The sequence below is a fragment of the Lissotriton vulgaris genome, chromosome 9, assembly GCF_964263255.1.
Source record: "Lissotriton vulgaris chromosome 9, aLisVul1.2, whole genome shotgun sequence".
In the NCBI taxonomy this organism is placed as follows: Eukaryota; Metazoa; Chordata; class Amphibia; order Caudata; family Salamandridae; genus Lissotriton; species Lissotriton vulgaris.
Window position 1 is genome coordinate 557,900,213 of NC_141697.1, and position 24,029 is coordinate 557,924,241.

Sequence of the window (24,029 nt, forward strand, 5' to 3'; positions counted from 1 at the left end):
CTCCTGATTGATTGATTGATAGGGCGGACTTTCATTCTCAGTTACAAGCCGCCAGAGTCACTGCCTCTGCCTGCGACCCAACAGCAGCTTTTCATAAAGGCACTAGACACTCTAAAAGTTAGCTGGGGGCCAGATGTGTTGCAAGGTGGACACTTTGGAATAGTCATCTTGCACTGATGCCACAAGTTAGCGGAATGGAATTGATTAAAGGAGTCACTGGGAACATTGAAGAGTTGCAGCAGCCCCACATCAGGGTAACTAGCATTGGCAAAGCCAATAGGTCTCGCCTTTGCACAATCTACCAGCTATGTCAATGTTTTTTTAGACATGTTGCACAGCAGCACGAGCTGCTGCACAGCATGGCTTAAAGTTAAGAAAAAGGCGATATGATGCAGTGAGTGTTGACTGCGTCATAGCACTTTTTTAAAGCCATATTGCAAAGCTGCTGTGCAATATGTTAAAAAACCATGGCTGGGTGCAACACGAGGAAGACACACAGGAGGAGGGTGGGAGTAGCAATCAAAGGAGTGGGGAAGCAACAGGATCGTAGCTTCAGGGGGTAGGTGGGTGTTTGGGGTGTTACACCTCAACGACAAATATAATATCTACTAAATAGTTGGGTAGAGATGCTTTCCGTCGGGTATGGTGAGGTGTCTGTCAGATTTCACCTGGGATTTTTACATACTCAGAGAAAAACACACACACATTCATCTCTGTTTTGAAGTTTTTAAAACGTGGTTATGTTTTACAAAATATTGTGTTTTAAGTACCCTTCACAATCCGACTTTCTTTCCCTTTCCACTGCACCTTAAGCTCCCCCCATGTGCTGCTTCTCATATAATTGTTAACATCACATGCCAGCGTGACTGTTGAAAATCTGAAGCTCACACCCCCAGTCTTACTGACCAAGCTTCTCCACTGAAAAGGATGGAGAGGGAGCAGTAATTGTTTTGGAAGAAGGAGGCCCCTACCTAATTGGATGAACCCTAGTAGGGATAATGCAATTTTATGAAAGCTGGCCTGTACACCGGGTTATGTGTGTATTTTTTTCAATAATCTGTCACACATTGTTATAGAATAGATTGAGATGACATGATGTTTATATTTATAAAACTTCTTTTTAATTATTATTTTTTCTTTCCACAAATATTATGTGGCTTTTTATCACTTTTTTTAAAATATATATAAATAACAGTGAGTATACTTTTTTTACAATTCATGCAAATTTCTAAGCATAGACATATCTAATTCCAGTGATTTATCATACGTATATTAATACATGAGTCAACAACTGATTATCATTGCTCAATACAAAACTAGATCCAACGCGTTTCGGCGAGTCGCCTTCATCAGGAGTTTTGTATTCTCAATTGTCGATTTGATACTTAAATGTCTGCTGGGTGTTCTATACGTTATGACTATATGCAATATCGGGGTGACGACAAGAAATCAGGTTCCTGGGCGAGAATAAAATCTGTAAAGTAGTCTGTGCTGATAGATGTGTAATCCTTCAAATGCACGTCACGTGTAATCATGTAGTATGCAGTACTACCCTGATATGGAGTTCTGACGAGATATATGAGTTTTTGAAAATCTTGTATGTGGATATCACGGTCCAAACTGGTGACTATGCGACTTTACATGATACAAAAGCAAGTGTTTTAATGAATCCGTCACGGAGTTCCGTCATGCCCGAACTGCTGCACAGATTTTATTCTCGCCCAGAAACCTGATAAATCACTGGAATTAGATATGTCTATGCTTAGAAATTTGCATGAATTGTAAAAAAAGTATACTCACTGTTATTTATATATATTTAAAAAAAAGTGATAAAAAGCCACATAATATTTGTGGAAAGAAAAAATAATAATTAAAAAGAAGTTTTATAAATATACACATCATGTCATCTCAATCTATTCTATAACAATGTGTGACAGATTATTGAAAAAAATACACACATAACCCGGTGTACAGGCCAGCTTTCATAAAAGAGGGAGCAGTAATTAACAGAAAGGAGGAGGAGGTAGTAAATGGCGTTGGGTGGAGAAGAAATAGTACCTGAATCACAGCGCAAGCAGCAGAACAGCACCATTTAAGTTGGATTAATCTGTGCTTGATCCATGCTGCATTGAAAGGAACAGAAGTGACTCGACCTGCGCTGATCAATTAGGAGGAATAAACTTGAAGAAACAACATCGAAATTAAATCTAACAAGGATGATGTAAAGGGTAAATTGAAGAGAGTATAGATGTCAGACACAAAAAGAGACCTTGCCAATTATTTTCATTGTTGCATCTCTCCAAAACAAGCCTTTCTAACCTGTTCACTCTCACAATTCCCCCCACCTAACTTTACTCATCCCAAACATCCTCCTCCTGCTATGAGCTAAAAAAACAAACACTTTCTAGAGCCTTCCCTCTTCTATCCCTCCACTATTCTTTTCAATCGACTTACAGACTAACATGTCCACCGCTCAAATTAATTTCATATTTCCCTATACTAATTTACACTAACCCTGTTCGGGGTCCGGAGTAGCTTGCTACCCCCTGGTAAGCACTGGACGCCTCATTAGGATAGCAAGCTCATTTTATATTTAAATGTGTTTATTAGCATTTTTAATATTGAAGAACAGTCCAAAAGCATAAGCAATATAATGCAAGACAGTGTACATTCCATGTGTAACCTTGTACCAATACAAACACATTGTAATATATTATGCAATTTAAGCAGTTTCGCTACAAAAATGTCATAACTCTACCTTTGTGCAGTAAACCAAATTTGAACCCCCCCCCCTCCCCCTCCGGTATCCTCCAAATTCTATCTATTGAGTCTCGTTCCTGTGTCGTTGGTTACTCGTGCTAATCGGTTGCTGGCAGTTGCTGTTCTCTCCCTAGGTCTGACAATCGCAGTACTCTTAAATATTTTGGTTGAGTGATTTCATTGAACTCTGTGGAGAGAAGTTTTACAAATGGGCTCCATTCTTTATGAAAGGAGTTGTCATAGTTGGTCAGGGTGGCAGGAAATTCTTTCCATTCCTAGGATGTACCATATCCTGTGTAACCACCCTACATTTGTGGGAGAAGTGGATGACCCCCAATGTGCCAGCCCCATTTGACGGCCTCTTGTGCTTTTGAGTGGGAATGTGACTGGGTTAGGGAGGCCCAAAACTACATATACAGGGAGCCACGGGATTTGCGTATCAAATAGCTCCTCCACTTCATCTAAAAATGTAGTCCAGTAATTTGTATGTGACGGGCACTCCCATACTAAGTGTATCAGCGTTCCCTCATTGTCACAGCCTCTCCAACAGGTAGGGTTCCTATTTGGGTTGCCCCTGTAGAGGCGCACTGGCATGAGTTACCAGTAGGTAGCTATTTTCATAGCTGTTTCAATACTGGCCATGTTGTGGGCCATATTCTTCATTATGTAGTAAATCCCTTCTCAATCTTTTGGTGTAAGATCTCCTCCAAGCTCCCTCCTCCACCTCTTTTGACTGGGCATGGCGTGTGGTTGCGGGCAATGTCTGATCATGTCATATATTTCTGAAATCAACCCTTTATCAGTGTGTTTAGTGAGTAGCCATTTTTCGTAGCAGGTCAGGCGACAATTCGCCTGATCTCACATCCCCATCTGGAGTACCAAACGCCTTAGTTGCATATAAGGGAGATGTTCCAACTTTTGGATCCCATATTCTAGCTTTAATTGAGGGAATGGGAGTATTCCCGATATGTCAAAAAGATGGCCCTCCATGCAACAGGAGGTGTCCCGCCACGCCAAGAATTATCTTGTCCCCCAATACCGGTGTAAACTCACTATTTCCAAACAGAGGAGTTAAATGAAACAGAAATGTTGTAAGTTTCCTGGCCATCGCCACCCCGTCCCAGAATTTCATTACCTTCTTGGTGATCGGTGACCCCATTAAACCGTGTGGGCGCTGCGATTTTTTCAGGAAGGGGTCCTTCCATAGAGGGATTCCTGCACGTGCTCTGTCCTGAAAGAGACATATTTTTTCAGATTCAGGCCGAGCCCATTCCACTAAGTATCGTAGTTGGGCCGCTTTATAGTAGGTAATGAGGTCTGGTATCCCCATGCCACCATTTTCTGGACGCATGTACCCTATAATCTTGCTCATCCGTGGTCTGGCCCCTGCCCATACAAAGCGATTAATGTCACATTATATTGAGGCACTCACTCCCTCAGGTGGAAGTGCTGGTAGAGTTTGGAACAAAATCAGTGCCTTCGGTAAAAGGGTCATTTTGACTGCCGCTATTCTTCCTAATATAGAGAGGCTATGTTTACTCCAGGCGCCAAAAACCTTTTTCACCTGCCGCACTAGTTTAGCATAATTCAATTTAACTGTGTGATGAACTGTCGCCGCTCATTCCAACCCCGAATAAGGAATGGCATCGACCATTTTAATCCCCCACAGCCAGTCCTCCCCAGGGCCGATTGTCGGAGCTGTTGGATTTAAATTTAGGATCAATGATTTGCCCACGTTGACCTGGAAGCCCAAAACCTGGCCAAAAGTTTCCAGCTCCTCTAAAAAGACGGGAAGGGAGTCCCTCGGTTCCGTCAAAGCCGCTATCACAACTCCTCCGAATGGTATCCCTTTAATGTTAGGGTTGTCCTGTATTCTCTGTGCCAGAGATTCTATGTATAGAGCGAACAAAAACAGGGACAGTGGGCAGCCCTGCCTAGTTCCCCTTTGAATATCAAAGGGTCGTGATGAAACACTGCTGACTCTGATGGAAGCTGTGGGCCTCCCGTAGCAGCAGTTCACCCATGCACGGAAGTTCTCACCCAGCCTGAAATTTGACACTTTGTGCCCCAGAATTCTCCAGTCTACCCGGTCGAATGCCTTTTCGGCGTCTACCATCAGCAAGCGCGCGTCCATTTGTGCTTGGTGGTCCTTGTCGATGAGGTGGAGTATCCTCTATGTATTATCTCCACACTGTTGGGTTTGGATAAACCCCGCCTGATCCGGTTCTATGAGATTTGGCATGTGTGGGCCTAGCCGTGTGGCGAGTATGCCTGTAATATTTTAAAATCTACGTTAAGTACGGATACCATACGGTACGGACCGCATTGCTGCAGATCTTTTCCCAGTTTGGGCAGTACCACTATTGCCGCCGCCAACATCGATGCTGGAATCGGGTTAGTGCTTCCAAAGTAGTCGAACAGGCTTGTTAAGATGGGGGTTAATGTATGACAGAAATTGTTTATAAAAAAAGAGCGGGGAACCTGTTGGGGCCCGGGGATTTGGGCACTTTAAGTCGCGAGATCGATGTAACTACTTTCTCAGTCGAATGGGGACGTCCAAAGATTTTGCCTGGTCCGGTGTCAGCTCGGACACATTAACGGGCTGTTAGTAATCTAATATGTCATGCTCCGACGGAGTGTCTGCTGCGTAGAGCTTCTCATAAAACTCCCTAAAGGTTTGGGCTATCTCCTGATCCCCCGTGGCCTCTCCCTGACCGCTCCTCTGTAACAAGAGTACCTTTGTCCTTTGTCTTTGGGCCCGTAACCTATTTCTAATAAACGGCCCGTTCGGTCCCCCTCAATGTAATAGAAGTGTTTTAGTCTGACTGCTGCATATTCCGGTCTATCTAAGTCTATTCCTGCTAACTGAACTCTGACCGCCTTCAGTTGTCTCCACACTCTGGGCGTCCCCGTAGAACTGTGTACCCTCTCCAGTTCTTTCACTTGCGCCTCTAAGGTTGTGCGCATTTCTTAGCAATATTGGCGTCCGACAATAGAGAATGCAATGAGCTCCCCCCTCCCTACTGCTTTCATCGCTTCCCACAACGTTGTGACAGCCACACCAGGGGTATCATTGAGAGCAAAGTACTCCTGAATACATTTAGAGACTTGTTGTTCTACTAGTTTTTTGTGGAGCATAGTGCATTTAGGCCTCCAGCATCCTAATTGTCTGGGCCTTGGTGTCAGTAGTATCTGTTCGGTCAGTGCTTCATAGTCCAAAGGGCCGTGGGTTCAATACCTGCTTCTTTGACCACCGTATTATTCTCTGATGTTCCCAAGAAGTAATCTAAGCGGGCATAGGATTTATGGACGTGTGAGTAGAATGTGTACTGCATCGCAGTGGGGTAAGCCTCCCTCCAGATGTCGACCAGTCCCATCTCCTTCAGCCATGTCTTCCTGTCCCCGGACATCTCTCCCCGTTGGTGATATATGGCTGTAGATCTATCCTTGGCCGAGTCCATAACCATGTTCAGGTTCTCCCTACTAATGTCATACGGTTTTGTGGAGCCATAGTTTCCGCTAATGACGTCTTAAGGAACCTCTCCTGTCCCGAATTAGGTGAATGTATGGAACCTTTCACCAGGAATTGAGTGCCAAACTGTATAGTGTATGCCAGTAGCCTTCCTTTTATTTCGGCCACTTTCTCCTTCACATCCCCCCTGCAACGTTCAGATACAAGGATGGCCACCCCGCCTTTTTCTCCTCCATGGAAGAGAAGTATTGCTGGGGGAACCCCCTCGAGAGCATGCGGTGGCAGTCTTTGGGGAGGAGATGCGTCTCCTGTAGGAGACATATATCGGCCTCTGAGTTTTCCAAATAAGATAGGATTGCTCTCTTTTGAATAGGGTTATTGAGCCCCTTTGCATTAAGCGTGATTACTTTCACCTCTTCCTGAGGCATTGTAGATGTGAGCAAACCAAAATGCGCTGGACTCTAAGCCAATTCCGGTCCCCCCACCCCATCCAATTCCCCCTCATTCTAGTCAGAGCAGAATTTGCCTGTACTAGACCTCTTATGGAAATGTGCTCTGAACACAGGAAACTTGTTGCATATTCATGCTGCGGACACCGGACCCTCCTCCCCCGCCCTAACCCCAACTAGTAAACCATTAAATAACCCCCAATAATGTCCAGGATCAGCAATTCTAGAGCGCGTCTCCTCGGTGAAACAGTTTCCCCCCGCTTCCGGACCCCCGTCCCCCATCCCCGGCACAGCTTTTTACCGCTTATCTGACCCCTAATTCAGATCAGTTGTTGTCTCTGGATCCAGAGTCAACATGAAGCCAGCACCGCTTGGCGTTCCTGTGCTATGGTCTCTAAGTTTGGTTTCAACGCTGTCTCCGACATCTTCCGCCCTCTGACTCTGCGCCACCTCTCTCATTGTCCCTTTTTATCTCCACTGTCTGGCTCGGCTTGCTGAAGGTTTTCAATGCCCAGAACCTGACATGCTTCCTGTAGTGAGCTGATTTGCCTTAGTTTGTCGTCTCATTAGAAAATAATGCTAAAAGGATGTCCCCAAGAATAGGAGACACCTTGGTTGCGTCTGTGTGTCGTAACTGGAAGGAAGTCTCAACGCTTCTGCAGAGTTATTGCTGCCAGGTCGTGTTATAGTGAAATAGCATGTCCCTGATATGTTAGTGGCTGTGCATCCTGTGCTCGTCACAAAATGAGTTCCTTGATTTAAAAGTCCGGTATTTATGCCAGGATGTCAGGTGGAGGTGCTGGCGCCTTTCTCTGTAAACCTACTCTATGGGCCCTGTAGATTTTAATAGTCCTGGGACTCCTGCAGGATGTGATGGAAGAGGTCCTGAAGGTACTGAGTGATGTCTGTGCCTTCTTCTTTGGGGGGTACTCCTTTCACTCGTATGTTGTTTCTACAAGAACGAATTTCTAAATCTTCTGCTTGGGCCTGAAGCTCTATGTTGTGTCTGAAGGCGGATCACCTCTTGCTGCAAGTGCTCCACTTCTTCATCCCAAGTCTGTTCATGGTCTTCCAATGTGGCCACTCTTTCTCCCACCGTGTCCAGATTGCGGCGCACCTCTTTTATCTCATTGAAAAGGTCTTTTCTGCGGGCTTGTAGGTCTTCCCTCAAGGTCGAGAATAGTTGCGTTAGAAATGCCCTCATGACCAGTTCCTCTGAACTCTCCAGCTCCTGCCCTCGCTGTGTAGTCGGGGAGGTGCGGCCGTCTACTCCACTCGCCGCAGTCATCTTGGAGAACAGATCTTTCACTTTTCTTTTTTTTACGTTAATTTTACCCCTCGCCCTCCTTGTGAACAAGTCTGTATAATCGATGGGTCTTGGCTCCGGGTCTATGATGGGTTAATTCAGCTCTCGGGGTAGCCCTTGTCACCCCCTACTGTCTGCCCACTCTGTGCTGTTTACTCTGTGGGAGCTGGTGTCATAGAGGCCTCCCCGCTTAGTAGGTGGATCGGGTCTTCCTAACTTCACTGCCGCCTATGGGAATTCCGGGCTCACAACTCCATCTGCGCATGTCCTCACTTGACTGTACCGCCGCTCGTCATCTGCTGCAAATCAGGCCTCTGGTCTGGGCTCCCTAAGTTGCTCTGTTGGTGCTGGGTCCCGCTGTGCAGGTTGCGGCCGGGAGGCGATTCACAGCTCTGGATCTGGGCCTCCCAATTTCTTCGATTGCTTGCAGGCTGGCCATGCCTCTCACCGCCGACAGCTCTTGTCCCAGAGCTCTCCAGACTCGCGGGCTCTGGGCGCGCTAAAGAGATCCCTCACTCCGCCCTCAGTGGGCCAATGCCAGCGATCCAGCCTTTCAACTTCTGTTATTGTCTCCTGTGGAGCTGAGGTTAACAGGGCAATATCATCAGCGTATGCCAATATTTTTGTTTCGTATCTATGAGATACTACTGGTTTAATTTTTGGGTTGTTCAAAATCAGAGAGATAAAAGGGTCCAAATAAAAAGCAAACAAAGTTGGGGAACAAGGGCAACCTTGACGCGTACCCCTTTCTATCTTGAGCCTTCTAGATGTATATCCCTGTATCGCCCGAATAAGTCCTGGACCAAAGCCTCTCTCTGTCAATTTGTCCCACAAATAACCCTAGGCCACCCGATCGAAAGCTTTCTCTTCGTCCAGGAGGACCACAGCCATTGCTCTTTTTTCTACCTCGGCGATATCCATTATTGAAATTACTCGCCGAGGGTGGTCTGTGGTCCCCGGGGCGGGAATAAAGCTGTGTTGCCATGGTGAGATAATTGCAGCTATATTCTTTTGTAATCGGGTGGCCATGATTTTAGAGTAGATTTTTGCATCCACATTCATGAGAGAAATCGGACGATATGACGATGGGAGCTCTGGGGGTTTGCCTTTCTTTAAATGGGGGAAAAGAGAATCAGATGAATGTCCTAGATGTCGAATGGGACCTGCTGACTTGCTACATATGTTCTACTCATGTGTAAAATTGGATAAATTAAGAGAGGAGATGGAATGCTTTATGCTACAAAGAAAAACCAAAGGGGATGATGGACGGAGCGTTGACAATACAAACACTCACCCCCAGTTAACTGAATTGGGTTTAATCCATCACCGTTCTTTAGCTCACTCCACCACCTCAGTTCAGACATGGGCATATGCAAATCAGTCTGACCCTGTCCTCATGGGAACAGTCCAGCCCGAACTGCCAAGCCATATCTTCCCTGGACCGGAATCAAGCTTCCCAGGACCGGTTTCTGGCATTCCAGCCGTCTTCAGCCGGGCTTGCTTGAATCCAGTGGCAAAGTGAGCAAGGGACTCACGTCTGAGCATACCCTGCCAACTTAGGGCGAACAAAGAAAAACCAAAGGGGATGATGGACGGAGCGTTGACAATACAAACACTCACCCCCAGTCAACTGATCTGGGTTTAATCCATCATCGTTCTTTAGCTCACTCCGCCACCCCAGTTCTGACATGGCCATATGCAAATCAGTCTGACCCTGTGCCTCATGGGAACAGTCGAGCCCGAACTGCCAAGCCATGTCTTCCCTGGACCGGAATTAAGCTTCCCAGGACCGGTTTTTCTTTGTTCGCCACAAGTTGGCAGGGTATGCTCAGACGTGAGTCCCATGCTCACTTGCCACTTTGCCACTTTGCCACTGGATTCAAGCAAGCCGGGCTGAAGACGGCTGAAATGCCAGAAACCGGTCCTCGGTAGCTTGTTTCCGGTCCAGGGAAGGCACGGCTTGGCAGTTCCGGCTGGACTGTTCCCATGAGGCACAGGGTCAGACTGATTTGCATATGGCCATGTCTGAACTGGGGTGGTGTGGAGTGCAAAAAAAACCGATGGATTTAGGCCCAGATCTCTGTACTGGGGTGAATGTATGACATTGTTCTGCATTCTGTCCATCAACTGTGGTTTTTGCATTTGTCACCCCGAGTGGGATGGGTATGCTCAGACGTGAGTCCCATGCTCTCCACACCACTGGATTCAAGCAAGCCGGGCTGAAGACGGCTGGAATGCCAGAAACCGGTCCTCGGAAGCTTGTTTCCGGTTCTGGGAAGGCATGGCTTGGCAGTTCGGGCTGGACTGTTCCCATGAGGCACAGGGTCAGACTGATTTGCATATGGCCATGTCTGAACTGGGGTGGTGTGGAGTGCGAAAAAACGATGGATTTAGGCCCAGATCTCTGTACTGGGGTGAATGTATGACATTGTTCTGCATTCTGTCCATCAACTGTGGTTTTTGCATCAAGGGGTACAAGGCGGCATGTTCTAGAATGCCATGCCCAATGCTTAGCTAAGCATTTGGCAATCTCTTTAGCATCTTCAATAAGGGTGTTGCACAAGCAGCCTGGAAAGGTAGGCATACAGGGCAGCAGAAGATTCTGGAATTCAGAGTGGAATTAAGGTCGAACTTAGCCTTCTTTGTGTACGAAACAAATGCCATGACTTTCTGGAAAGGTGTGTGGAGAATCCTTATAACCAGCTCTTCCCGAGGTGGTGGTCTGTTTGTAGGATATTTATTTGATGTTCCAAATCCAAGATTAAGTAAGACCTTTTCCTGTAATGTCAGTTCCTGTTTGAATCCTATATAAAGGATGCAATCACATGAGGAAGATGTGTTGAAATGTTTTTATTCTCTTATTTTTCATTGGGCTCTTTGCCCTCTTGCTAATATTTTTGTCCCTGATGTTTGCTTCTAGCAGCTGTTTCTTCTACTGGATTCTAACACTTGTAATTCTTACGTGGCTCTTCTCCAATCTGATATCAGGGGCATTTGGTGTCTTGGTGATTACTTCATGGTCAATCCCCATCTTAATTAAAGAACTACAATATTGCCAAGATGATTTTTCCCCTTGTGGGTTTTCTTCCTAACTGGGCCCGCTTAACGAAACACTTGACAGCCTTCAGGTATATTATTCTGTGCAGGGTTACACAGTGGCTACTTGGAGGAGTAGCCCTTTATTGGAGGAATCAAGAAGAGAACTCAACAGACCCTCTCAGCATCCAGTCCTTGACATCCATAAAGCTAGCATGCCCTGCATTTTATTGATTTGCTTCCTCCTAAATGACTCCTTCTCATATATTGTGAAATCCTGTTAAATTAAACCTTCTTGTGAAAGTAACGCAAATTTAGTTGGCCTTTAGATGCCAGTTTATTTAATGGATTGTAACAATACTCCCATTTGATAGTTCGTATTTTGGAAGAGACTCTTGCAAATTGGGCGCGGCATCAAGGCATTGCTGTAAGATTACCAATCTGACCATGAAAGAGCATTCATCCATACTATTCTGTCTTCTACACTTGTTTTAATATCAGCAAGATTATGTCAAATTCTTGCTTTCATATCTTTGTGAATTAATGTGGTAGTACTTTTTGTGACAAACAATACAATTTCCCCCCATTTTTAATCTGTTTGTAACACTGCCAAAACATATCTGCAAGGTTTTCAAGTCCCCAATACCAGTAGCGGCAGGCAGTAAACAGGTAGCGGGGGAGGGGGGGGGGGGAATCTAAAAAATAGAAAAAATTTACCTACGTCCTCACAGCCGCCGCCCGCCATCTCTCCTTTATTGCTTTAACCCAGAACCAGGAAGCAGCTGGAAGCAGCTGGGCTCCCAGGGTACGCTAAGCCAATCACAGCGCTGCAGTGCTACATTGTGATTGGTCTGAGCGCCGTGGTTCGGTGCTCAGATGGGGACAGGGAGCCTGGGCATGTTCCCCACCAGGCTGTGTGATGCAGCCTGGTGGGGAACAAGCTAAGCATGCATGACTGTTTGGCCGGTCCCAAACGGCCAGCCAAGCAGTCATGTGCACAAACCACTCCTCCTCCGTACAAGCAGCCCCGCCCTAACCCAGCTCCGAAGCAACGAAAAATAAAATAATAACTATGCCCTTTTCCTGCTCTGAGAGCAGTGGGGCGATGCACCTCCGCCTTAGCGGAGGAGAGGCCTCTGCCCAATACATCTTGGTCATAATTCATAGCTTTATGATTACATTTTGTGGATTTAGCCTGAAGAAACTTTCATCTGTCTAGTATGTTATGAAACATCATCCTTTATAATAGGAGATTGCTTTCTCCTAAGTTTTATATGCTGGACCTGAAGCCCTTTGGTAGCTCAGTACAAAGTTCTGCTTCAAAAAGTTTCCTTAATACCATTAATCTAGTGGTATCTGTCTCTTGATTCATTCCTACTAAGTTTGGTAATGTGGAAGATGCACAGTTTCTGATGCACAAATTCAGGAGAGACTAATTTAGTGTTGGAATAGAATTGCAATTATGCAATGAATTGATAAACCAATTTAATTGAGTAAGATGAAGCACATCCTCTCCCATAAAGTTTGCCAACTAAGGCATCTCTGGTAACTCCGCCCAGGTGATGTCTGATGACACATTCCAAAGCACGTAGCACATCCAATTAAGTCTAGTGGTGGTAATCCATGACAGGCCAACCATAGTGATTAATTAAGTATTTTGTTTCGGTGATAGGGTGATAACATGAATCCAGACTCACTAACTCCTAAAGTAAACTGTGAGAGGGTGATAGAAAATGAGTCACCCCTACTAATTAACAACCATAAGGGGACAAGTTTACGGCACTGGTTGGAGATTTGTTTCTTTTGCAAAGTTGACAAAAACCTTTGCTCAGCTGTTGGTCATGATCCATTGCCCAAAAAATCGCACTTACCATACAGGGATTTCCGTGTAGCCGGAAAGGCTAGCGGACCCGAGAGGGAGATAGGGGACATTACCTCATCAGGCAACAGAATTGCTGCCTCACCCCTTTTTAGGTCTCGCCTGAGACAGCACATGCGCTATCTCTTTGAGACATTAAGTAAGTGGCTTTTAAAAGGGCCACCACAGGTTTTTACTGGCGTAGAGCTTGCGTTCACAAGCTTGTGCACGTGCACAGCTGCCATCTGTGTTTTTATTGCTGTAATCAGGTGCCTCTTATTGCACTACCCCCTCCATTTTCCCCCTCCCTCCTGGTCAGCTTCATTTGTGTCTTCTAGCTGGGAATCATCTAGGCACACACACCACCAGCCATCAGTGCACGCTTCCACCAGGCACACACACCACCAGCCATCAGTGCACGCTTCCACCAAGCACACACATCACCAGCCATCAGTGCATGCTTTCACCATATGCACGCAGCACCAGCTATCAGTGCACGCTTCCACCAGACACACACACCACCAGCCGTCAGTGCACGCTTCCACCAGGCACACACACCACCAGCCATCAGTGCACATTTCCACCAGGCACACACACCACCAGCTGTCAGTGCACGCTTCCACCAGGCACACACCACCAGCTATCAGTGCACGCTTCCACCAGACACACACACCACCAGCCATCAGTGCACGCTTCCACCAGGCACACACACCACCAGCCATCAGTGCACATTTCCACCAGGCACACACACCACCGGCTGTCAGTGCACGCTTCCACCAGGCACACACACCATCAGCCTCAGTGCACGCTTCCACCAGGCATACACACCAACAGCCATCATTGCACGCTTCCACCAGGCACACACACCAACAGCCGTTAGTGTACGCTTCCACCAGGTACACACACCACCAGCCATCAGTGCACACTTACACCTGGCACACACACCATCAGCCGTCAGTGCACACTTTCACCAGGCACACACACGACCAGCCGTCACACACTACCAGCTGTCGGTGCACGCTTCCACCAGGCACACACCATCAGACGTCAGTGCACGCTTTCACCAGGCACACACACACCACCAGCCGTCAGTGCAGGTTTTCACCGGGCACACGCACCACCAGCCGTCAGTGCATGCTTTCACCAGCCACACGCACCCACAGCCGTCAGTTCACGCTTCCACCAGGCACACACACTACCAGCCGTCAGTGCACGGTTCCACCAGGCACACACACTACCAGCCGTCAGTGCACGCTTACACCAGGCACACACACCACCAGCCGTCAGTGCACGCTTACACCAGGCACCCACCACAAGCCATCAGTGCACGCTTCCACCAGGCACACACCACCAGCCATCAGTGCACGCTTTCACCAGGCACACACACCATCAGTCGTCAGTGAACGCTTTCACCAGGCACACGCACCACCAGCCGTCACTGCACGCTTCCACCAGGCACATACACCACCAGCCGTCAATGCACGCTTCCACCAGGCAGACACCACTAGCCGTCAGTGCACGCTTTCACCAGGCGCACACACCACCAGCCATCAGTGCACGCTTCCACCAGGCACACACACCACCAGCCGTCAGTGCACGCTCCCACCAGGCACACACACCACCAGCTGCCAGGGCACGCTTCCACCAGGCATACACACCACCAGCCGTCAGTGCAAGCTTCCACCAGGCACACACCCCCAGCCGTCAGTGCACGCTTTAACCAGGCACACACCCCACCAGCCATCAGTGCAGCAGGTAGGCTCTTCTCAGAGTTTCTTGGTAAATATGTGTTCGATGTCTGGGAGGAAGTGGGTCGAGTTTCCTTAAACCATGCTGAGTATGCAGGTGCAGTGCATGAACTCCTGTGTGAGTGAGTCATGCTGCCTGGGGCTCACTCACTCCACACTTGTAAATTGTGCCTGCACCAGGCTTTTTCTCATTTGCAAAGTTGGGCACATGCGCAAAGCTAGGCAGCCCCCACACCCCCGGGAATGACTGCTTCCTACAACCAGAATGGAATCAACATTCAAAAATAAGTTCATTTGATGCAAAGAACTGTTAACAAAAACCATGTCCAGCTATTGTAGATCTGGCAACTTAAACAAAATAGCAACAAAAAACAAACAAGCATTGGCATAGCCAATAGGTCTTGCTTTTTGGACCCTATTAGTATTTAGTTATGCAGCAGAATATCCTTAGTGCAACAACAACAACTGTTGCATGGCTAAACACTTATCAAGTCCCAAATGCGAGACCTATGGCTATGCCAATGCTTGTTAACTTGAAGAGAAAGGAGGGATTTGGCCCTATGGGAAAGAGGGTAGGTAGGGCCTATTATAGTACCAAAAAAGGGGGGAATTTACCTATGCCTCTATACACAATTATGAAACGACACTTAATGTTGAACAGAGAGAAAACCACATTCATTAGTTAACCCAGACATTTAATTTATGTCATTTACTTTTTAGGTTATATGTTTAACATTTAAGGACAAGGAAAAGTACATTATCAACTTCACATTGAGCCAACCATGATTTTTGAAAGGAAAAAGCAAGAAAAACAATATATACAATTAATGTGTAGAAACAAATGAACATACCATACCAATTTGCATTTAAACATATTATCAGTAGTCATAGAACAGTTACCCAATATATACAATTAATGTGTAGAAACAAATGAACATACCATACCAATGTGCATTTAAAAATATTATCAGTAGTCATAGAACAGTTACCACAGAAACAGTACAGAAAACAATGTCATCAAGTCATATATTGAATTTCCGGGGGGTAAATCTTATTCACTACCAACCCAAATTCCTGTCACAATGTTGCTACAAAAGTTCATGTTATTTAACAACAGGAATAAAAAACAAAAAGCCTATTTTTTGACAAGCGAAATGACTTAATGCCGACGCGTTTCGAATCCCAATGTCCTAATCATCGGATTCTCATCAGGGCGGGGAATTTTATCCACAGGTACTGTTTAAAAAAAAAGAAGGGGAATTATTTAGGGAGGGTCCACCTCTCATGGAGAGTGAAATCGCTTTTTCCAAATCAATGCATCCCAGGATGCAACATACCTTATGTGACCAATGATTTTTGGTCTGAAAGTCTCTTTATAGAAATGTCATCAAAAGCCGTGGATGTCAACCTGCAGGAGAGCGAGATTGTTGTGATCAGAAATTACATTCTACTTGGAGGCTGCCACGAACTGTGTGGGTGAAGTTTAAGCAGTTGGATTTACCTTCGAATCTGATGCATCCGCACAGAACTCGAGAACAAAGGATTGGATTGTGGAATTTTGATCCCAGTGTTATGTCCCTTTTAGCAATCTACAAAAAGAATTTTAAAATAGTCTTAGCGCGGAGATCTTCTTGGTAAATGCCGAAAGCCCAAGATAGAAAAAATGAAATAGCTTACTTGTTCGTTAGTTTGATATGAAGAGGGTAATTGTTTCCGTAAGGTGTCCTGTAAAAGGAACGAGCAAAAAGTCTTTAATTGGCGATGTTTTTGTATGTATATGATAACATCAAAGTGCTGCCGGGTTTAGCTAGCTGCAGAACCGCTGTGCGTCTTACCGTTGAATGGGACCCTTGGTGCGGTGTATTATACGCCGAGTCTGAAGGGAGGACTTTTTTTCGTATACCGGATTTGATCCTAAAACAGACCAACGAGTGAGTCAATACATTTGGCCCAATGTTCAGATGAAAATCGCGTCTGTGTTCGAAATAAGGGAAGGAGTCTTACCGTTAGTAACCCATCTTGCGTGGTGTATTCCGGCAGCGGAGTAAAGCAGCGGAGAGCAACCGCGAGTGAAATGCTACAAGCTTCACCCTTCAGTATGCTTGTTAACTTAGCATCCCAGATTCCCAGGTTTAAGGCATTTTTTGTCTTATTCAGTCAGGAAGGAGGAGGTGCCACTGCCCATGAAGGAGAGAGGTACGTTTTGCTACCTCATCGATATGAGTGTGGGCAACTAGGTTTGTAGAGTGCCGGAGAGGATACATGTATGAATGCTACTTACCTAGCCCAATGGTTGGGTCTTCACCTTCAGTCAATAACATTTGTATAGCACCACATATTTTTCCCTTGTCTATTTTTACTAACTGTAATATCAGTCTTGGGCCTGAAAAATAATCCCAGATCTTTCTGTTTCTGTATCATTGAACCAATACCATATTTGTGTACCCTAAAGAAAGGCAACCCTTATATATTACTCTCCTCTGCCTAGTTTCATGTTCCTCCATCATACACTGCATTATTAGCTGGATTTCGAAATTCATTGACAGCACTAAGTTTCCGGGCCAATTAATGTTGAAAGAGGTGTGAGGCAGGGGTGCGTTTTAGCACCCCTGTTATTCATTATTTACATAAATGGCCTGAGTAATTCCCTGAAGAGGGCCACCACAGATGTTCCCAAAATTAAAGGAGGTTTATTACCCTGTCTTTTGTATGCTGATGACGCTGTGCTCATGGGATTAACACCTAATGCCCTACGCGCACTAGTCAGGGATTTTTCTTATTATATGGGGAACTTGGATCTTAAGGTAAATTTTAATAAATCATTTATTATGTCCTGTGGGCCGGGTGCCAGACAACTAAATTCCATCACGGTAGGAGCTGATAAGTTGCTTTCAACCAAGACTTTCCCATATTTAGGTATGGTCTTTGCTGCGAACGGCCTGTGGAGTGGGCACATTGCCCACGCCACAGGCAAGTTCTCAAAGGCCATAAACTCAATTCTCTCCCTTCCTAGACCGAAGAGAATTGGAGCAACTAAAGCAGTCCTAAAGATATACAGATTACAGTGCACCCCAGTGGCAACCTACGGCGCCGAAATCTGGGGGTTAGTAAAAACCCCTACACTACAAAGAGAAGAGAATCGGCTCTGTAGGAAACTGCTGGGGGCCCCCATTTCATCATCGGGGTACATTTGTCATTCAGAGTTGAATATACCATATATCAGTGATTTTATTGCTGCAAGGCCTGCACTATTCTGGCTGGCCATTTGGGCTAATGACTATGCTAGTTTAACACAGGATATCCTGAGGGAGTGCCTAGCCTGTGATAAATGGAATAGGATCCCATGGCTCCGTGCTATACAGGAAAGTTTGTCTAGCATAGGCAGAGGCAATCATTTTGATAACCCATCTCATATCAAGAGTACTGATAAAAAGGAAGTCCAATTTGGACTATATGCCACCTATAATGAAAAGAGATTGTCAGATGAGATGCGGAAACAAACTGTTGTGTCCTATACTAACAATGGCTTATTTATACAACAACTTCCATTGTATTTGATACTGCCTATGTGTAACTGGGAAAGATCTCTACTTTTTAGAATGAGAGCCGGAAGTATTAAGTTTTCACTCTGTTTTCCTTTGGGACATAGCACATCTGGAAACATTCTGTGCCCTTGCGATGGAGTCAGTAAACAAAATGACCTACACTTCTTTTTAATTGCAAGTTTTATATGAAATATATTAAATCGTTTTTAGCTCCATATTTAAAAAACATAGACCGCTCTCCTTGAATCAGTCCTATTTAATGCTCCTAAAATTAGAGGATGATGAACTTATATTCCGCACAAGCACTTTCTTAAAAGTTATTTTTAATGTACGTAAAACTATGGAATGCCCCTGATTTATCTGCACTTTCTATGACTATTGACCTCTTTTGCACTTTATATAATGATAAATATGATACTTTGTAATTGTACTGATATGCACTTTATTACATCCATCGTATTGTATTTTAATTGTGCTTTTATGGATTTGTTGGAATCCGAATAAAGATTTTGAATCGAATCGAATCGACAGCACTAAGTTTTTACTAAATGTTTGGTATGAACTTTTTTTTTAACCGTAATTCGTTCAAATAAGATAAATCCTAAAGAACGAAGTGGCATCTTTGTGAACTTTTATGTATCCAGTGGCAATATATATCCACTGTCATGGAATATTCAAGGATGGGTGGAAAATCCTCAAGATAAATTACCGTTCCTAAGCCACAAGACTCTTGAGGTTTGCCATTGTGGTGAGCATCTTTGATCTCTTTAGTAGAGTAGAGGTTCCTCGTGTTTCAGGGCCTTCCTTTCTAGGTCATCGTTGTACTTAGTTGCTGCAGCAGAAACCTTGTCAAAAGGAGTTTGGAATGTATTGCTCATTCATCAAGAGTTATCAAGGGCATTGATTTCAGAGAAGGATTATGGATAAACATTAGAGACCAAGGATTTACACTGATTCACACTTAGTATTAGACTCATACTGCCAAGGATTATGATTTCTAAACCAAGAGTCCTCCTTCTAGGATTGCAGGCCCTTTTGCACCCATTCGCAAAATGATCCAGTGAATACTCTGTCTGTACAGACTTTACTTATATATGGAATAAAGTACCCCTTGCTGTACATTACAAGGATATCACAAGTCACAGAGAAGTTCCAAGACCATACAGAGGAACAAGACTGAAGACCCGGGGGCATATTATCAAGACAGGTGATAAAATTATCGCCGCTTTAGTGGCAGAAGACTGCCGCTAAAACGGCGATAATGGGCTTGATAATATGCTCTATGGAATTCCGATTGAAGCCCATGTTAGATTTGAAGGACATCTAACATGAGCTTCAATTGGAATTCCATAGAGAATATTATCAAGCCCATTATCGCCGCTTTAGCAGCAGTTTTCTGCCGCTAAAGCAGCGATAATTTTATCGCCTGTCTTGAAAATATGCCCCCAAGTTCCTTTTTAGGATTATGTAACTCTGAGGATGCCCATTATACCTTGAATCACATATCGTACTAAGATATTGCCAGTGTAAAAGCCTAATACTAAGGAGTATTCCTTATGTTACAGATGATGGACTATGGGGACGATTTTCAAATAAGTCATGCAATGCAGCGCAGCAGCCAAAAATACTGTACTGTGTTGCGTGACAGGGAGGGAGCAGGAGAGTGCCATATCGACAGAGATATGGCTCTCTCCTCCCCATACCCTAGCGCTGGCGCTGAATTCAGCAACCGTGCGCCAGGCACACACCATAGCGCAAAAGCGCTAAGGTGTTGTCTGAGTCTAGCATAGGTTTTGTACAGGAAGGGTGCCCTTCCTGTACTAAAAATACTAGACCAGTTCAAACACTTCCCCACTTTTTATCTGTGCTGCATAGTGTAGCACGCATGCAAAGTAGAAAAAAAAGAAGAAATTAAAAATGTATACTCCTAACGCTCCTTTACGATGGCGTTAACTTTTGGCCCTAAAACCTGTCTACAATTGTTTATAGATGGAGTTTTGCTTTAAAAGGCATGGGTGGTTGCAGGGGAACGCCCATGTATCACCCTTTTTTCGCCCCCTTGCGCCAAGTAATGGAAATGAATGCTTTGCGCTGCTTTGTGTGACTTGTACGGTACTTTCCAACGTTAAAACAAGTTTTGTGCTGGAAAGTAAATTGGTAAGAAACATTTTGTGCTGTTTAGCGTCACTTTTGTGACACTAACCCAGCGCAAAATGTTTGAAAATCTACCCCTTTGTGTATTAAGAACCATGTAAATCACACACTTGTAGCTAGTTATACCTGTAAGACTATGCATTTATTACAAAGTTGTATTATCTCTTTCATCTCTAGGAAGTCATAGAGTTGTCAGCCACCACAGAGAGTCTGTTATACAGAGATTGCTATATGGTATATAAGTTGACATAGAAGAGTGAGCTATAAAATCATTGACCCAAATCTAAAATAATTATTTCTTGTTCTAGAGACCCACTCCACAGCAGCACAGTTTGAGTCCAGCAGTAAGTACAGGTAAGGTGAAGATGTCCAGTGTCTCAATTTCTCTCTCTCTCTCTCTCTCTCTCTCTCTCTCCCACTCTGGTTTCTCTCAATCTACTGCATAGGTACTCTTTACATGGTCTTTAGTGGGTTCAGGGAAGTGTGGATATTAGCAACATGCTTGTTTGTTCCGGTTTGCCAGGTTAGTGCAACCCTTACATTCTGTTGTGTGAGGTTGGGGCAGTTGACCCAGACAATCAGATCTCACAGGATGTATAGAAAGTTCTGGTTTAACCTATTTTCCAGGGCAGAATTTAGGGATGCAGCTGCGAATGCTTTGTTGTTCGGCAGAGGTCTGTGTAAGAAAAATAATGAATATTAGTAGGAAGGTGAGGCACAGCATCAGAGAAGCAGTAATTCACATTCTTGAAAGCTTGTGATCTGTAAGGTGTTCCTAAAAATAACTGCTAAGCCTCATTGGGTCTTTTTTGGGAGGTTGTGAGTGAAGATTATCTCTCCAGGTGAGATAGCCTCATGGAGCTTTGGGATGCGCCCTCACTCAGTCAGGATGTATGTCAGTACAACGCGATCATTTTGATCGCGGTACTTTACATCGCGGATTTTACAACGCAAGTCGTTACAACGACTTGCATTGGAGGGCGCGGATTGAGGAATATTATAATTTTATATTCCAACACCAGTCCACGTAACAGTAGGGAAGGTGTTGGAATATAAAATTACAATATTCCTTAACCAACAGCGCCATCCAGCGCAAGTCATAGTAACGACTTGCGTTGTAATGGCATCGTGGTAAAGGTCGTGCGGTGTAAACACCGCGTTGTAAACGACGTTTACCCGTAGTCAGGTTTCAGCAATGAAAGAGATCTGGCTTACTGTCTGAGATCAAGTCGTATGGAAATCTACAGATATTTAAGAGGCTTTTCTTAATTGATTGTGTACTGACAAGGAAAGGTTCAGCCGGGGAGAGCTATGTGAGTGGAGTAGAGTAATGATAAAGGATTGTTGGGGCTAGAGAGCAAGAGTGACACACAAAATGGGAGTTTAAATGGAGAAGGAAGGCTTGTCGTCCTGCTCCAGGAGGTGGAGAAGGCCCTTCCTAGGGTTAGGAGATGGGATGAAGAGATACCTGTAAATGAGGGTGGAAAGGAAGAAAGAGAGAGAGGTATTAGAAGGTGTACAAGGAATACGGTATTCATGGTGAATCCATGGGATAGAAAACAAAAAAGGTCTGTGGCATAGGCAGGGGGAATTGAGAGGACGAAGGAGAGAAAGGTGGTCTCATTACCTTTGTTAGGTCAAGGAGGGATATATGTATATATAGAGAGAGGTGATGAATATATATATATATATATATATATGTACATATATATATATATATATATATATATATATATATATATATATATATATATATATATATATATATATATATATATATATATATATATATATATATATATATATATATATTTTCATGGTTTCAGCACTCTGGAGTGCCCAGAAGGAGGCGCAGGTGAAACATAAAAGGAGTGTTCTGAGTATTGGTAGAGTTATGGAAGAAAGGGTTGTTAGGCAAGATAGGTAGAGCTAGGGAGTCTAAGGGAGATATTTACAATAAAATGTTGGAGCACGGTGCTACTTCCAAATTGGTAACCTTGCGCTCTGACATTTTTTAAATACAGGGATGCACCGTAGTTACAAAAATACAGCCCACCCCTGTGTTTCCCCTAGCGCTGGTGCTAAAAAAATCGCCTACCACCTGCGCAGGCACCCTTGCGCCATGTTGCAAGGGTGCCTGCGCTGCAGGGGCGATTGTTTATGTGCAGGAAGGGACACCTTCATTCACATAAACAATATTTAAAGGCAATGTGATGTTTCTATGTGTGCTGCAGAATGCAGCACTAAAAGAAAGAGCAACAAACAAGGAGAAATTAATAATTTCTCCTCATATCCCTATTCCTAGACCAGATATTCTCTGGTCTTAATTTTTGGCGCTGCCCCATGCATGTAAATATGGTGCAGTGTCAAACAGCAACTGGTTTTGCCCGGGAACACCCACTGCAACACCCATTGCACGCCCTTTTCATGCTAAGTGAAGCGTGAAAGGTGGCCTTACAGAACAGCCTTAAGCCACGTTAAGTGGCTTAACACCACCTTATATTAAGGAGAAGAGGATATTGTCACCAGAACGTCACTAAAAGTGACGTTCTGGTGGCGACATCCCCTTGTAAATATGCCCCTAAGTATGAATAGAGGGGAAGGATGGAAGAGGGAGGTTAGGAGAGAAGGAATGGGATGGAGAGCACCTAGTGGGAGTTGACGGGAGAGTAGAAGGGGTGAAAACCCAATTTAAGGAATAAATCTACCCTGGGAGCTGAGGAGGCTTTCCCTGTATATGAGTCATTTAATTATTATTTCCTTGGCTTCTGCTGAGGTCCCCACTCATTGGAAGCATCCTCAGTGATGCCGCTTCTGAAGATCAACAAAAAGAAGGGCCTCGTGAGTGAGAAGGCTTATGTACTGATAAATTGCAAACACCCTTCATTCACTCCAGTGTCAGAGATCAAAAGGCTCCTAAACAAACCATGACCTAAATTTTGTAAATATAAAAAAATGAACTGATGTTGAGTTTGTTGTAGATTTATTATAAAGTTATAACATTATACATGAAAAATACGTAAATTCACAATTTCCAAATGTTAAAAACACAATATCACCAAAAATATACACAATTAAAAATATAAGTAAGAGACAGAAAGCAAAGTGAATTCATTGAAAACCATCATAGAATATTAATCCAATTAGAATCAAGTTTATTTGGTGCAACTTTTGTTAACTAATGGCACCCTCAGTAGTTTCTCGGATTTAATGGTGTCATTTATGCGTTGGCGCGTTTCGATGCTGTAGCTTAATATTGCACCACCTTTATCAAGACGTAATTATATCTTGTCTCTTATTGAATAGTTACCACTCGTAAAATATTATCAGCTATGGATTCCTCAAGTGGGCTTAGCCTTCTATGTATATTTAGGTTCTTGAATGCCTTGTTGTACACAAACTATCTGTAGTTGATCAAAGTGTGTCAAGGATAGTTGTTACTTTGATGAGTAATGCCGTTATTGCACCCTAGTAGTCCCTAGTATGGGAAACCTGATCGGTATTAAACTCTTCAGGTAGGCACAACTTTCTGAGATATGTACGAGTTTTATGTATAAACCGCTATGCCAGTCATCAATTTCCAATGGTCCCCAGTTACGGGGAACCTGGTAGCGTCTTGAATTCGTCTCACGGCAGTCAAGTGTAGCTCGGTTTCAATCAGATTGCCGCTTCTGAAGATGCCTTCGTTGGACCCACCAAAA